This window comes from Garra rufa, chromosome 7, assembly GCF_049309525.1.
Source record: "Garra rufa chromosome 7, GarRuf1.0, whole genome shotgun sequence".
Lineage (NCBI taxonomy): Eukaryota > Metazoa > Chordata > Actinopteri > Cypriniformes > Cyprinidae > Garra > Garra rufa.
The window spans coordinates 41,873,168-41,887,719 of NC_133367.1; the positions used below are offsets into that span (position 1 = coordinate 41,873,168).

The 14,552-nt window shown below is 42.5% G+C and overlaps 1 long non-coding RNA gene across 2 annotated transcripts in view; it reads left to right on the forward strand.

Moving 5' to 3' along the window:
- LOC141339103 (uncharacterized) overlaps positions 1–14,552 on the forward strand; it is a 54,640-nt gene that overhangs the window by 32,049 nt on the left and 8,039 nt on the right. The window contains exons 2-4 of one of the 2 annotated variants that reach the window (XR_012355893.1): positions 5,520–5,693; positions 5,778–6,048; positions 6,087–6,398. This is a non-coding gene — a long non-coding RNA (uncharacterized lncRNA). Of the gene's footprint in view, positions 1–5,519; positions 5,694–5,777; positions 6,399–14,552 lie in introns of both variants that reach the window. The other variant, XR_012355892.1, reaches the window with a different exon arrangement.

Genomic DNA, 14,552 nt, shown 5'->3' on the forward strand with positions numbered 1-14,552 from the left:
ATTTGGTTTTTGTTTTGCCATTTATATTTGATGACAATCATTTCTATATTTTAAATGATGGGTTATACTTATATAATAATTCATTCCATCATGCAAAATGCTTGACGAATTCAGTATATTCCCCATATTATAGGTTATTAAAATGGTTTACACCTTTAAAAAATTAGCTTAATACATGTAGTGCAATAATATGAAACGTTAGCTGGAGACCTGCTGACCACGTCGCTATAACGTTTCCCACGCGACCAACCAGCGACGTCTTTTAAGGACGTGCCCACGACGTTTCTGCACTGTAAAAAGTGATTTGTTAAGTTTACTTAATTTAATTGTGCAAACTCATTGCCTCAATTCAATTAAGTAATCTTAACTCAGTAGTATTAAGTGTTATTTAAGTCTTATTTACTAATACATGAAAAGTTTATTACTTACTTTTGAATCCTGTTTACTTAAACCATTTAAGTTTTGTTAACTTATTTGAATCTGTGATATGAGGATCACTGAGTAATTATACCTAGTTCAAAAAAAGATGTTTTTAAAACACTACCCCAAAAAGAAAAAACACAGCTCTTCATTCATAACATTTCAAAACATTTATTTTTCAAAATGCAGGAAACAAATGTAAATCAGCATTGTAATTTGAAAAGTTGTTCAACAATGCTAACCAATTGAGTTGCAGAAGAATGTTCAGAGCAATAAAGATTCTGTCAAAGTGGCTTTACAATATTAAATAGGAAAACAGTGTGTCAATAATGCAAAATGACAACAGTAAACAACATTCAGTTGTCAGTTAAAGGCAGTTCATTATAGAATTCAGTGATGATTCCAGCTCAATTCAATTCAGATAGTATCTGTGCAATAATGTTGATGATATCGCTGGAAATGAAGTGCCCCCAACTAAACAAGCCAGAGGCAACAGTGCCAAGGATCCAAAACTCCATTGGTTAAAAAAAAAAAAAAACCTTGGGAGAAACCAGGCTCAGTTGGGGGGTCAGTTCCCCTCTGGCCAGACTAACCAGCAGTTTGTTCCAGGCTGCAGCAAAGTCAGATTGTGCAGAGGACTCATCTGGTTTCCTGGTCTTGTGTCCAATGCCCATCTAGGTGACAAGGTTTTCAGTGGGGATCTGTTTCTGGGGCACATCTAGTTGACGTGGTCTCCTCTGAGATTCAGGGCGGTCGAGGTCATCTCTAGGTCCTGATCCATTGTCTGATATGGATACAGAATGGATCTGGGTGGCTATGGTGACCTTAGAATACGAACAAAACAGACTAATATTAGATACAATTCGTATGATGTAGTTAGTGTTTTATGTGTAAGCCAGGTTAAAGAGATGGGTATGTTATCTTGATTTAAACAGACAGAGTGTGTCTGCCCTCCGAACATTGTTCGGTAGAAAACAAAACGAATGCATACTCAATATACTTTAGCTTACTTAGTTACAAAAACATTTGCCCATACTGTCTAACTTCTTTGACATTTATTGTAATGTAAACTTGCGTCAATAAGTAAACAAAACAGCTGAATCAAGAGAAAACATGAAAATAAACACGCAATACCTTTCCTTTCGCTGTTGTGCCTAAGCAAGACAGAAATGCCATGGAGAACCACAGTGTGTTGAAAAGTAACCTCATTTTCCTGAAAGGAGAGAAGAGTATAAAACATTTGATTCCATGTTATTCTGTATATGTAAAGAATGTCTATTCATTGTTTTTATTTGCTGACGATCTGTTTAATTTAATGGGATATTCCACTTAAAAATGAAAATTCTCTCATCATGTATCACCCTAATGCTAACCTTGATGTATATTTCTTTTTTCTTCAGATAAATACAAACAAAGATTTTTAAGAAAATTTCAGCGAGTTCATATTTGATACTTAAAAAGCCACACACACACAGCAATTGTGACAGTAATTCAGATTAGCTCAGTGGATAAATAAATGTCTATGAATCTTCACAATGTTTCTCTTGTGATTGTGTGTATAACAGTAGAACCAGAACCAGTAATTTTTGGTTACAAAAAGTGAAAGGTACTAGTATTTAATTTTTTTTTTTTTACTTTTAAGCATTAACTTAACGTTACGCATCCTCTAAGATTATATGGACTCAAATATTTTTTTTTTCTGAAAAAAAATATATATACATCTGGGATAGTATAAGAATTATTAAATGATCAGATCATTTTCATTTTTGGGAGGGGTATCTCTTTAAAACAGAGTCATCACATACCTTCTCCAACTGCTTTGTCTGTTTTTCCTGGCAGGATTAAGAGATTTTGAGAAAAAGAACAGTGATTAGTGATTAGAACATCAAAAACTTTAACATAACTTTCACTCATGCAGTTTGTAGTGTATTTATATAAAATAAATACTAACCTCATACATGTATACTGATTTGGAATCACCATTCGTATCTCCACAAGTGCATTTTAAACCAACAGTCAGTGTCTGGAATATGATGAGGCAGATTTTGGTGGTTTAAAAAACAAAACAAAAAAAACCTGTTAATTCATGAACATAAGCAGACACAAATCTCTGGCCATAAATAGCCTATATAACCATATACAAGATTGTAAGCACTTACTGTTGTGATGTGCCAACATCTTTGTAGTGCAAAGTCGTTTGAAAAATCTCTTTCCTTAAAAAAACAGACAAGGATAGTCATTACTAACTGGACAGAGAAAAATAAAAGCATAGACAATAGTACACAATCAGTAAAATGCTATATATACAAGATCAGTGAGTGATTTTCTTTTTCTATTTTTTTAACATTCCTAACAGACGACACCAGGTTTATTTTCTGTAATTTTAAAAGCCACAAATCCAATGGATTCACTGATCCACAACCGTTTTTCTCATAATTGTTTACTTTCATTTTAGATATAACCGACTGTGTTTGTGTGAATACTCGCAAGATTGTTATTTCACATAACTGTGTGTTTATTTAAACCTTCAAACGCAGCGAAACTGAACACATGTTTGTACTTTAATGCTAATAGGCGTCTAAGCGCGGAAATGCCGATCTGTCACGTCTTTAAGCATGCCCTATTTATATTTCCCATTCATCTGTGCTTCATCACTGTAGCGTTTCAGTAATTCGACCAATGAAAGCTGTGTGGATATATTTTCGTGGCACGACATAGACAGTATAACAAAATATAATACAATGACACTTTATACTACAACGGCTTGTTATAAAAAGACACTTCTCTTCGGATGTCTCTGACTAGCCTTTAAAAAACAAATATTCAACAAAACACACACACACACTAATCCAGTAACTTTGACTTTAATATCATATCATCAAGTTTCTTAACAGTAAACTCAAATGTACATGTATACTCACCAGTTTTATTGTCCGAGGTCTGCAACCAAGCAAAATGGCCGTTGATCAGAAAATGCTTAATTCAAACCTTGATGACATCAGCGGTCACATGACTATCACAGCACTCAAACAAGTCATGTAAACTTAACTAGAGACATTTGAGTAACTAGTACTTTTAGTACAAATTGTAAGCATTAATAGATCTACATCAGTAAGGTAAACAAACAATCACTCTTTAAGTAAAGTCAGCAAAAAGAATTAAGTAAGCACATTTGTTAGTTTTTACAGTGTGGGATGTTAGCCAAAATTCAAAAATATGGAACGTTACCACAACGTCCTCACGACGTTGTCATAAAGTAATGTCACGCTGACCAAATGACGACCAACTGGCGACGTCCTCACAACGTACTGTGTTTGCTGGGATGTGATGTTCTATTGTGATTTTAATTCATTTTTATGTACAGCACTTTGAATTACCATTGTGTATGAAATGTGCTATATAAATAAACTTGCCTTGCCTTGCCTTGCCTTGCCTTGTGTTGTGTTCGCGTCATTTTACTCATGACTGCTTTTCCAATCTTGGGCACCAAACGCTTGGTTTTAAAAAAATGGATCAGTGCCCAGTTTATTTGGACCGGCTTGCTCCTCTTAACTTCTACCTGTAAGTATGATTAATGATTGATTGTATTTTCTAGCGATCGTTTAAAATACGTCTTTGTGTACGTTATGGTGTGTAACAACCCCGCACATGTCTTGGTAACCGGCTAACTTGCGTTTCTGAAATTCTGTTGTTTAGCTGTGAGTACAATGTAGTCTAAAAATTGTGATTGATGCAGCTTGACTGTCTGTCTGCCTTATTAGTTTAAGTAATGATAATGATAAACGATGGCTTAACGCAGTGTTATGCATTATACAGTGTTGAAGTTCACAACGTAGAGGTGTGCCCGGTTCGCTTACAAAAGCAAATTGCAAGCACTTTTAACAGGTAACATATGACACCCTCTGAGAAACGTCCTTCTGCAGTCGTGCTTACGAAACAGTTTCTTGTCTATGTGCCACTTCAACCTTTTCATCGTCAGACTCCGGCTCGAATTGATAGGGTAAAATCGAGGCTCTTTTCTATGTATTGACAGTTCTCCACAGCTGTCATTCAGTTATGGCAATGGGCGTTTCGTTTTGCGCTGAAGCGGTAGACCAATCTAAAAGGACTGCACCATCTGACCAATAACAGCAGTGCGGGCTCACGGAAAGGAGGGGTTTAGAGAGACTGATTCTTCGAACTGCTTCACACGAGTCATTTACGAATCATTTAGAAACGGGGTAAAATTAAATCTAATTTTGGAGAAAACTAAAGTGTTTTTTGAACTTGCATACATGTAAACCTGTTTTAAGAGACTAATACAACAATATTAACTACCTTTAAAATGGCATAATAGGGGCACTTTAAGTGAATTTTGTGTTTCACAATCACATGCTATAAGGTTAACCAGCATGGGGCAAAATGCACACATATATACTTTAGCTAAAATAAGGTTTTTTTATTATTATTATTTAATACTTTAATTCTTGTTCAAAACAATCACTTTAGCAAAGTTGTACTATTTTCTGCTTATGTTAAATTAATCAATACATAAATATATAAGCTACTGTCATTGAAATAGGGTAAATAAAACATTTTAAAATACAGAAACAAAATCATTTTAAAAAGTAAAGATTCTGAAAGCATTGAAGTAGATCCCATAATAATTTAATATGGATTTACAGTAGTAACAACAAATGATATGTTTTATGTTTAATGTTTTTAAATATGATTGTTTCATTATAAACATGGTGATGATCTCTAAGGTACACATCCACATTTTTTTTTTAATCTTGTAAACTACCAATGTGCAGCATGATATATGCATCAAAAACACTGTGAAAGCAAGCTGCTCTAATCCTAAATCAAAGCACATGACAGACAGTTGCAGGAGAACACCTATATTGTTTATACCTATATAGCATAAACAAGTTCAGCATTACAATCAGGAATCATGTGGGTAGCGTGCATTTAAATTAATGTCTTAGCTGATGGCAAGTCAAAAAATCTCTCTAGCGCTGATCCTGGTGTATAGAAAAAGTAGTGCTCACACAAACACACTCTCACCCTAAAGATTAAACACAATCTCAGAGATCATTCATGTTTTTCACTCTCTGCAGGCTGTGGGACTGCAGTATTGGAGAGGAAGGCTGTGCTGCTCTGATTTCAGCTCTGAGATCAAGTCCCTCACACCTGAGAGAACTGGATCTGAGCTGTAATAAACCAGGAGACTCAGGACTGAAGTTACGCTCTGCTCTACTGGAGGATCCACACTGTAAATTGAAGAAATTACTGTAAGTTATTGAGTCAATGCTTTCATTAATTATTTTATATTAAAGCAGATCTTAGTGTATTTAATCTTTCTCTTTATTGTACAGTATTTAACAGTGGAAACTCAACAAGCTCCGAACAAGTGAATCAAAACAACACGTCCTGAACAAGGCTTTCACCTGGACAAATGCAGACACTGATCCAGCAGTTTCATATGTGAAGGATTTTAATGTTCATTCAGTCTAGACGTATTTCCAGTCTCATGGGATTTTTTTTAATAAGTAGTTTGGACATACTACACCGTAAAATAATGTTAGTGTCAAATTACAGTATATTTTAGGTTAATAATTGCACACTGTAAAACTATTCACTGTAAATGTGCAGTAATTAATAAAAGTTAATTTACTTTAATAAAGTTAAAGTAATTAATTGACAGCAGCTTTACCTGTAAAGTACTGTATATAACATGTGTTCACATAAAATCTGTACTTTAAATACAATATTACTTGCTTTGGACAAAATAAGCATCTGGCTAATGCAAACATGCACATGCAATGTAAAACAAAATATATTTTGGGTTACCTAACTCTGCATTTCTTTCAAATGGACAGCTGGTTGTAAGATGAGTCTGCCCCTCATAATCAGCATCCTGTTTTTGCTTGGAGAAATCTCCTGTAACAGACACCCTTTTAGTGTTACTATAGTTTATGATCAGAAAAAAACCTACTGTACAATAATAAAATTTATGTTTTTAATAAAATATTGATTATTAATATATTGCTAGCCCGTTCCTCTCTTCAAAAAGTCAACCCGGTCTGTGAGTTAGTGAAGAACAGCAGCCCGTGGCTAATTTGGCTAATTTAGTAACACTGAGCACCGCTACGACGACAATCGAAAGAAAAGACTCCAGTACATCTCCGATGCAGACGACAAGCTTGAAAATAAAATACAAAAGATGGATTTAACAGCGGTGTTTCAGTTTTCCTCAGTAGCGTGCTGTTTTATGTCACTGAATTTAGGGAGGGTCTCTAAAGTTACATACAATATTTGTGCACACATTTCAAACTTAAATAGCATTTGAAGAGTATTACCTTACTTGCGATAAAGAGGCAGTGTAGGAAAGATATTATGCTACTCTGTGTTCAACTAAGTTAGTTAACTTTGGCTAACTGACAATAGTAACTAGCAGTTGATGTTATCATCGATGGCGTTCACAAGAAGAGGCTCCAAAATACACCTCCAACGTTGCAGATGAAATCCTGAAAATAACAAATAAAATAAAGGCTTGAAAACAGAAATAATATACTAACCTTTTTGTCAAGTTGACAGTGCAACATTTCTCTTTTGTCTTTTTACTGCCACTTCCACTCAACAGGAGAAAAAATGTTGGTTTTCTCCTTTGGTGATTCTGCTTATTAACATCAGGTGTCTTCAATAATGATCAATCATCACTTCATTAATCACCTAATTACCTCATTAACTTCAACACTGCTTCAGTGTATATATGAGTCCACAATTAACACTGGGGATTTTGCTGTGTAACCCGGCAATCGTAATAAAATCATGCTAGCAACATGTTAGTAACATGCTAATCATGCTAATCATGCTAGAATACACCATGCTAGTAACTTGCAAATGATGCTAACAATATGCTTGTGACATGCAGCACATGCTAATCATGCTAGAAATGTGCTAACAACATGTTAGTAATTTGTTAATCATGCTAGTAACTTGCTTATCATGCTAACAACATATAGTAATTTACTAATAATGCTAACAACATGCTAGTAATTTACTAATCATGGTAGAAACCTGCCAACAACATGCTAGTAACATGTTAATTGGTGTCATTTCTTTTCCCAAACCAGTTAAGCACAAACCACGCCCCCTAAGCGAAAACGTTCTTGGTTACTAACGTAACCTCGGTTCTCTCTAGAGAGGGAACGAGTACTGCGTAAGTATCTTACGCTAGGGGAAAATCCTTTTCTGCGAGATATTGAAGCCAAACATTATCCTTAATTTTGTAATGTAATTTTTTTGCGTTGCAGCAGCATACAGACATTGGCGAAACAGCTTGCGCGCCTATTGGCTGCTCTACGGCAACTGCAGCATCCTATCGAGCGAGGCCTGGCGCCAGATCCAATGGGGGCATTTCGCGCCCACTGCGTCGCGTCCCGCCAAAAAGGGCGTGCTCTAGGCCTATAAATACCGCTCGCAGGCAGCTATTATCTGGTTTTTCATCATCGAAGCAACCAGAGCGTGCGCATGCACGGCAAGATACGCAGTACTCGTTCCCTCTTTTGAGAGAACCGAGGTTACGTTAGTAACCGAGAACGTTCTCTTACGAGAGGTCTCTCGTACTGCGTAAGTATCTTACGCTAGGGGACCCAATGCAAAACACTGTGCATACTGAGATCTGACACCAAAGACCCAAGGGCGAAAACCCGGGGTTCATATAGTTCACAATCACCTAGAGATCTCACAGGGAGTCCGGGGAAGAAGGAAGGGGCAAAGCCACACTCTTCCACATAGTGCAGCGTCACTCAGATGCTAAGTTTATCGTACATACAGGGCGGGGTTACGGCCTGAACTGACGTGGAAATGTGGGTCTTTACACAGTTTGCCCAGGCACATCTTGTGCTACTACTTTCACTGTCGACCCTAGAGCTGTGCTCAGTAGACGCAGCATTCCGAGCTGATAACATCAGGTCAGACAACACTGATTATCTAGACTGACAGCAGCCTGGCCTGTAAGGCGGAAACCTCCAGGTTGTAAAACCTTATAAATGTAGACGGAGAGGCCCAGCCCGCCGCCGTACAAATATCTTGCAAGGCAATCCGACTCGACCAGGCCCACGATGAGGCCACGCCCCTCGTGGAATGTGCTCTGACACCCAGCGGGCACTGCATGCCCTTGGAAGCATATGCCAGTGCAATAGCATCAACTATCCATATGGATAGGTTCTGTTTCGACGCGGCCAGTCCCTTGGGACTCCTTATAGAACGAAACAAAAAGCTGTTCCTTCTGCCTAAAAGCAGACGAGCGAGACACGTAAGCTCGTAATACCCTGACTGGGCATAGGAGGCTCGCATCCATTTCCTCGTCAGTGACCGGTAGGGCTGACAGAGAGATGACCTGTGCCCTAAACGGTGTGTTGAGGGATTTTGGAACGTAACCATGCTTGGGTTTGAACATGACTTTAGAGTCATTAGGTCCAAACTCCATGCACGTCGCACCCACGGAGAGCGCGTGCAAGTCCCCTATGCGCTTCACTGAAGCGAGAGCCAGCAGAAACACAGTCTTAAGAGACAGGTATTTCAGATCAATCGTCTGCAGAGGCTCGAATGGTCCACCTTTCATGGCCTCTAGTACCACAGAAAGGACCCATACGGGGAATGAGGGAGGTCTGGGGGGATTCAGTCTCCTAGCTCCCCTCAGGAAGCAGATGACTAAATTGTTCCTTCCTATTGACTGACCTAGCGTTGTCCTCGAGAACGCTGCTATGGCCGCCACATAGACTTTGAGCGTGGACGGGGTTCTGCCCTTGTCCAGCAGCTCTTGTAGAAAGGAAAGCACCTCCGTCACACCACAGTCAGTGGGTAACGAGCCGCGGGCTGTGCACCAACCCGAAAACACAAACCATTTTGAGGAATAGAGCCGTCTTGTATACGGGGCTCTAGCCTGCGTGATCGTGTTTAATACTCCTTTAGGGAGTTCATCATATATTCGCTGGTGGCCCAGACATGAAGGGACCACAGCTCTGGGTGAGGATGCCAAATCGAGCCGCTGGCCTGAGAGAGAAGGTCTCTCCTCACTGGTATCGGCCACGGGGCAGTGCTCACCAGCTGCATCAGCACTGGGAACCAGGGCTGGTTTTCCCAAAACGGCGCTACAAACAGTATTGAACACACTTTTTCCTTGACCCTGTCTATCACCTGAGGTAGGAGAGAGACGGGGGGAAAAGCATAGAGATGACGGCGGGGCCTTACGTGGGCCAGCGCGTCCCTGCTTTTGGAGAAAAATTCCAGACAGTGAGTTTTGTTCTGAGACGCGAACAGGTCTACTTCCGCTCTGCCCAATTTCTTCCACAGTAGTTGTACTGTCTGTGGGTGTAGAGACCATTCGCCTGCCTGAACGTTGTTCCTGGACAGTCTGTCTGGCCCTATGTTTAGAAGCCCCGGTACATGCGCTGCTTTCAGCGAGCGCAGGTTGCGCTGAGCCCATACCAGGAGGCGTTCTGCAAGCCTGTACAGGTTTCTGGACCTGAGACCGCCCTGGCGATTTATGTAGGACACCACTGACATGTTGTCCGAGCGGACTAGTACATGGTTTTCCTTTATTTGGGGACAGAAGCGCGTCAGCGCGTTCTCTACTGCCAGCATTTGAGGCAGTTGATATGCAGGAGCTTTTCCCGTTCTGACCACTGGCCAAAAAACGGTCTGCCCTCGAGCAGAGCCCCCCCATCCCGAGGTGGACGCGTCCGTTGACACCACTTTTATTCTCGAGGAAGTCCCCAGGCTTACACTTGACTGGTACCAGTCGACTTCTTTCCACGGTTTCAGGGCTGTGACACATTTCTGATTGACCGTGAGATAAAGTCAACCGGACGCCCATGCTTGGCGCGGTACGCACGCTTTCAACCAGAACTGCAGTGGGCGCATGCGGAGCAGACCAAGCTGGAGAACTGATGACGCTGAGGCCATGAGACCCAGCATTTTCTGGAATTTCTTGAGCGGAACGAGCCCGTTGTGCAAAGAATGTCTGCCGCGCCCTGTGGTGATAGCCGCGCTATCATTGACAGCGAGTCCAATTCTGTGCCCAGGAAGGAAGTCTTCTGACTGGGAGACAGAGAGCTCTTCGCCCAATTGACCCTGAGACCCAAATTCTCGAGATGATCGAGTAACATGGTCGTGTGCTCTACGAGCACTGAGCGGGATTGCGCTAGAATCAGCCAATCGTCCAAATAGTTCAGTATGCGCACGCCTTTCAGTCTGAGGAGAACGAGCACTGCGTCCATGCACTTCGTAAATGTACGGGGTGCCTGGGACAAACCGAACGGCAGGACTGTGTACTGATATGCCTGGCCCTCGAAGGCAAATCTCAAAAACCGCCTGTGACGTGACACTATCTGTATTTGAAAATACGCGTCTTTCAGATCCACTGACACGAACCAGTCTCCTTGGCGAACTTGCGCGAGGATTTTTCTGGTGGTGAGCATCCTGAACTGACGGTTCACCAGCGCTTTGTCAGGTTGCCTTAGATCTAGTATGGGTCTTTTTCCAGTACCAGGAAATATCTGCTGTACAGCCCTCCTTCACTTTGAGCTTGAAAAAGGGGCTCTATGACCCCTTTGCTCAATAGTTTCGGCTCGAAGCAGGTGTGCTGCTTCTGTCTGCATCGTGGTCTCGCGCTGTATAGCGGCACGGGCATCGGTGAAATTGTAGCGAATAGCCTCCTTTTATAATGTCCAGCACCCATTTTGAACCCCCTGGAAGCTTTTCCCATGCGTTTGCATGAATAACTAGAGGTTGAATACGAAGCGCGCTTTGTTCGCGAGGCGCGGGCGCTGATAGCGGGAACTATTATGTATGTGTGTGGATGTGGTTTTGTGGCAACAGGCACTACAAACAACGTTCGCCTGCATAGAGGGAATGCACTTTGGTTTCGTTTTTACAGAAACCTTGGGACGTGCATAATGTGATGTCTGTGGGCACTGTGAAGTGGGCACGTTTACCACATGTGAAGCGCAATCGCTTCGATTTTATGTGCGCGGAACCTGTGTGACAGGCTGTGCTTGTGTGTAGTGATGGGCACTGGGAAGTGGGCATGCTTACTACACATAAGACACCATCGGCCGTGGCCGGGACACCAGAAAATACACTCTTTTTTGGATTTATCTGGGTAGCCGTGAGAACGGCTTTTGAGTACAGGCAAACGGGCGACAGAGCCGGTTTGTTGGCTGCATAGGACACTGGAACAGTCACATTTTTTGGAACTGGACGAGCGAATAACTTTGGTGGGGGTCCGGCGACAGCGGGACTCGCGCACCGTCATTTTCCTAGCTTTGCTAGGACAGCTTCGGAGGCTCAGGCTTTAATTCAATCCTAGGCCTCAGGCCACGCCCAGCGGGACGGCGGCCGGAAGAGCGGGAACGCGGTCTCGCACCTTGCGCTCGTTGACGTTGCAAAGCGGCGGCAGCGGGCTGTGGCTGGGGTCGTGAGCTCTGCGCAGGTGGTTTCCCATGACCGGCTGCAGAACTGGAGCGCTTTGGCAGGAAGTGCCTCATCGCCTGGGAAGCTTTCTGTACCTCTGCGAATCTCTGCAAAATCCTTGACATAGGATCCAAACAGGCCAGCGGGAGAGAACACGGTGCATTCGGACTCGCCCATCTCAGAAAGCGTCAGCCACAAATGCCTCTCGGTTACCGTAAGCGCGGCCATGTTGCGTCCCATGGCCAGTGCTGCGGACTTTGTAGCGCGGAGGGCAAGGTCCGTGGGGCTTTTTAGATCCGGCACGCAGATCGCTTCAGGCCCTTCCTTATCCAGCCTTCGGAGGAGGTCAGCCTGGAAGATCTGCAGCGTGGCCATAGTGTGCAGCGCTGAAGCGGCCTGCCCAGCGGCGGTGTACGCGCGGCGGAGCAGGTTCGGCAGCAGGTTTTTGAAGGCAGCGCCGACTTAGCACGCCGTCCAGCGGAGGGCGGGCACAAGTGGGCTGCAATCGCCTCTTCGACCGGCGGCATAGAGAGGTATCCTCTGTTCTCGGTGCCGTCCACAGTAGAGAACGCCAAGGAAGAGGATGGGCGCACTCTCGACGAGTGGGGGGCGCTCCAGGACTTAGCCAGTTCTTCATGAAGCTCAGGAAGAAAAGGCGCCAGTTTAGACTCACTTGAAGCACGCTCCCCTTTCGGCAGAAAACAGCCATCCAGCCAGTTGTGAGGGGGCTGCTCTGGTGAGGACCACTCGAGGCCCAGGCTCGCTGTGGCCTGTGTGAGGATCCTCATTAATTCTGCCTCGATCGAAGCTCTCGTGTCTGATGGAGCGTGGGCGGGGGGAGCGAGGTCCGCAGAGCTCTCCCAATCCTCACTGCATGACGCCAGGATAGAGCAGGAATCCTCCTCCTCCTCCATGACGGCCCCCTCATCAGCAGCGTCGACGCAAGCGGCAGCAGACAGCGGCCATTTAACGTCCGAAAAGGGAGCTGACGAGATCGGTGAAGCTGGTGGGCGAACCGGTGAGCTTTGTCGGTTGGGAGGGGGGTTCCGGGGCCCGCTGGGCACGGCGCTTCTTACAGCGCGACACCGCGGCGGGCGGGGGAGCAGATTCGGTGAAGAAAGCCAAGCGAGTCCTCAGAGTCGCTATTGGCAACGGTTCGCAATGAGGGCAACCGCAATGAGGGCAGCCATAATTTTGATAGTGACTTACAAAAGTATTCATACCCCTTAATTTTTCACATTTTTTGTGTTGCTGCTGTATGTTAAATTGATATAAACTATTTTTTTTTCATGTCATTCTACACTCCATACACTATAATGTCAAAGCAAAAAACTGTTTTTTAAGGGGTGGTTGATTGTGATTTCACTTTTTAACTTTAGTTAGTGTGTAATGTTCAGGGGCGGAGCCAGAGGGGTGGCTTGGGGTGGCCCACGCCACCCCTGAGAATTGATTGGCCACCCCAGGTGCCACCCCAAAATCCTACTCTACGATTGGCCATTAACGTGCTCAAAGGCGGAACCGTTGTTGACGCACTTGCTGCCTTTAAATCAGCGTGGGGGCTTGGACAGTCAGACACCAGAACTCAGAAATGTAAGTAGCAAATGTTTGATGTAAGCTAACCAACAATACATGGCTTACTGTTTTTTAGCACGTGAGTTTACAGCACTACTACTTGTGCTAGCACGCAAAGATATCTATTTACCTGTCACATCTGCCTTGATATCTAATCGCACACACAGCCCAGTATTAAGTCTGTTGAATCACGTCATGTATGCTAGGCTAATTTATCTACTGTACCTGCCTTTTTTCTGCTTTTCTGCCTACTCAGTCGACATTTGCTAGGTCATTAACTGTTAACTGTAGGTTACTTTTGTAAAAAGGATTTAACGATTTATCATTAGCAGATTAGCAGACGCAATTTTATGCAAAAAAACGTAGCCTACATTATATTTTAACCAAGGAACCAAATAAAACACGCCAGCAAGGTAACGTTAGCTCGCCGGCCCCTACCTTCAGTGAGTTAGGTTTAGGCTATATTCCCAGATAAATTCCACGCACGGTTTCGTTTTTGTTTGTTCTAACGTTATATATACAGTCAATGTTTTCAAGCCCTGTGTTGCTAACATACCTAGGCTGTGAAATTAAGGTCTAGCCTACTGGTGGGTTTAATTGAATATGAGCAATAGGAAACCAATTTACATCTGGAGATAGTTCTTTGTGCTCGCCAAAATCATAGAAATTATCATTACAAGACACTTACAGTAGCTCCTGTAATCCAAGACAGATTTTCTTCGAGTTGTTAGGCTTTAGAGTATTTAGTTTAACAAATGACATGGAAACAAACATAATTCATTTCATCCACATATCCTTATGCACAATGCACAACAGTTTAGCTTAAACTGTGAGAATCAAGCAAACCTCACGGCCGTCAGGGCCTTAAAGTGACAGGCACTGAATTTGACTTGAACATCACCAATGCAGTAATGACATGAAAGAGTAGTCTATATAGTTTAAACTTTATAAATACTAATAGTTTAGCTCACAGGACAGATGTGGCCTTTGATTAAGCTTTAATTTTGTGTAATTAATTGTAAATAATACGTTCTTTGTTTTTCATTGTGCCATTTTTTGTTCGTTTCATTTCAATTTCTAATAATAATGTAAGTAAT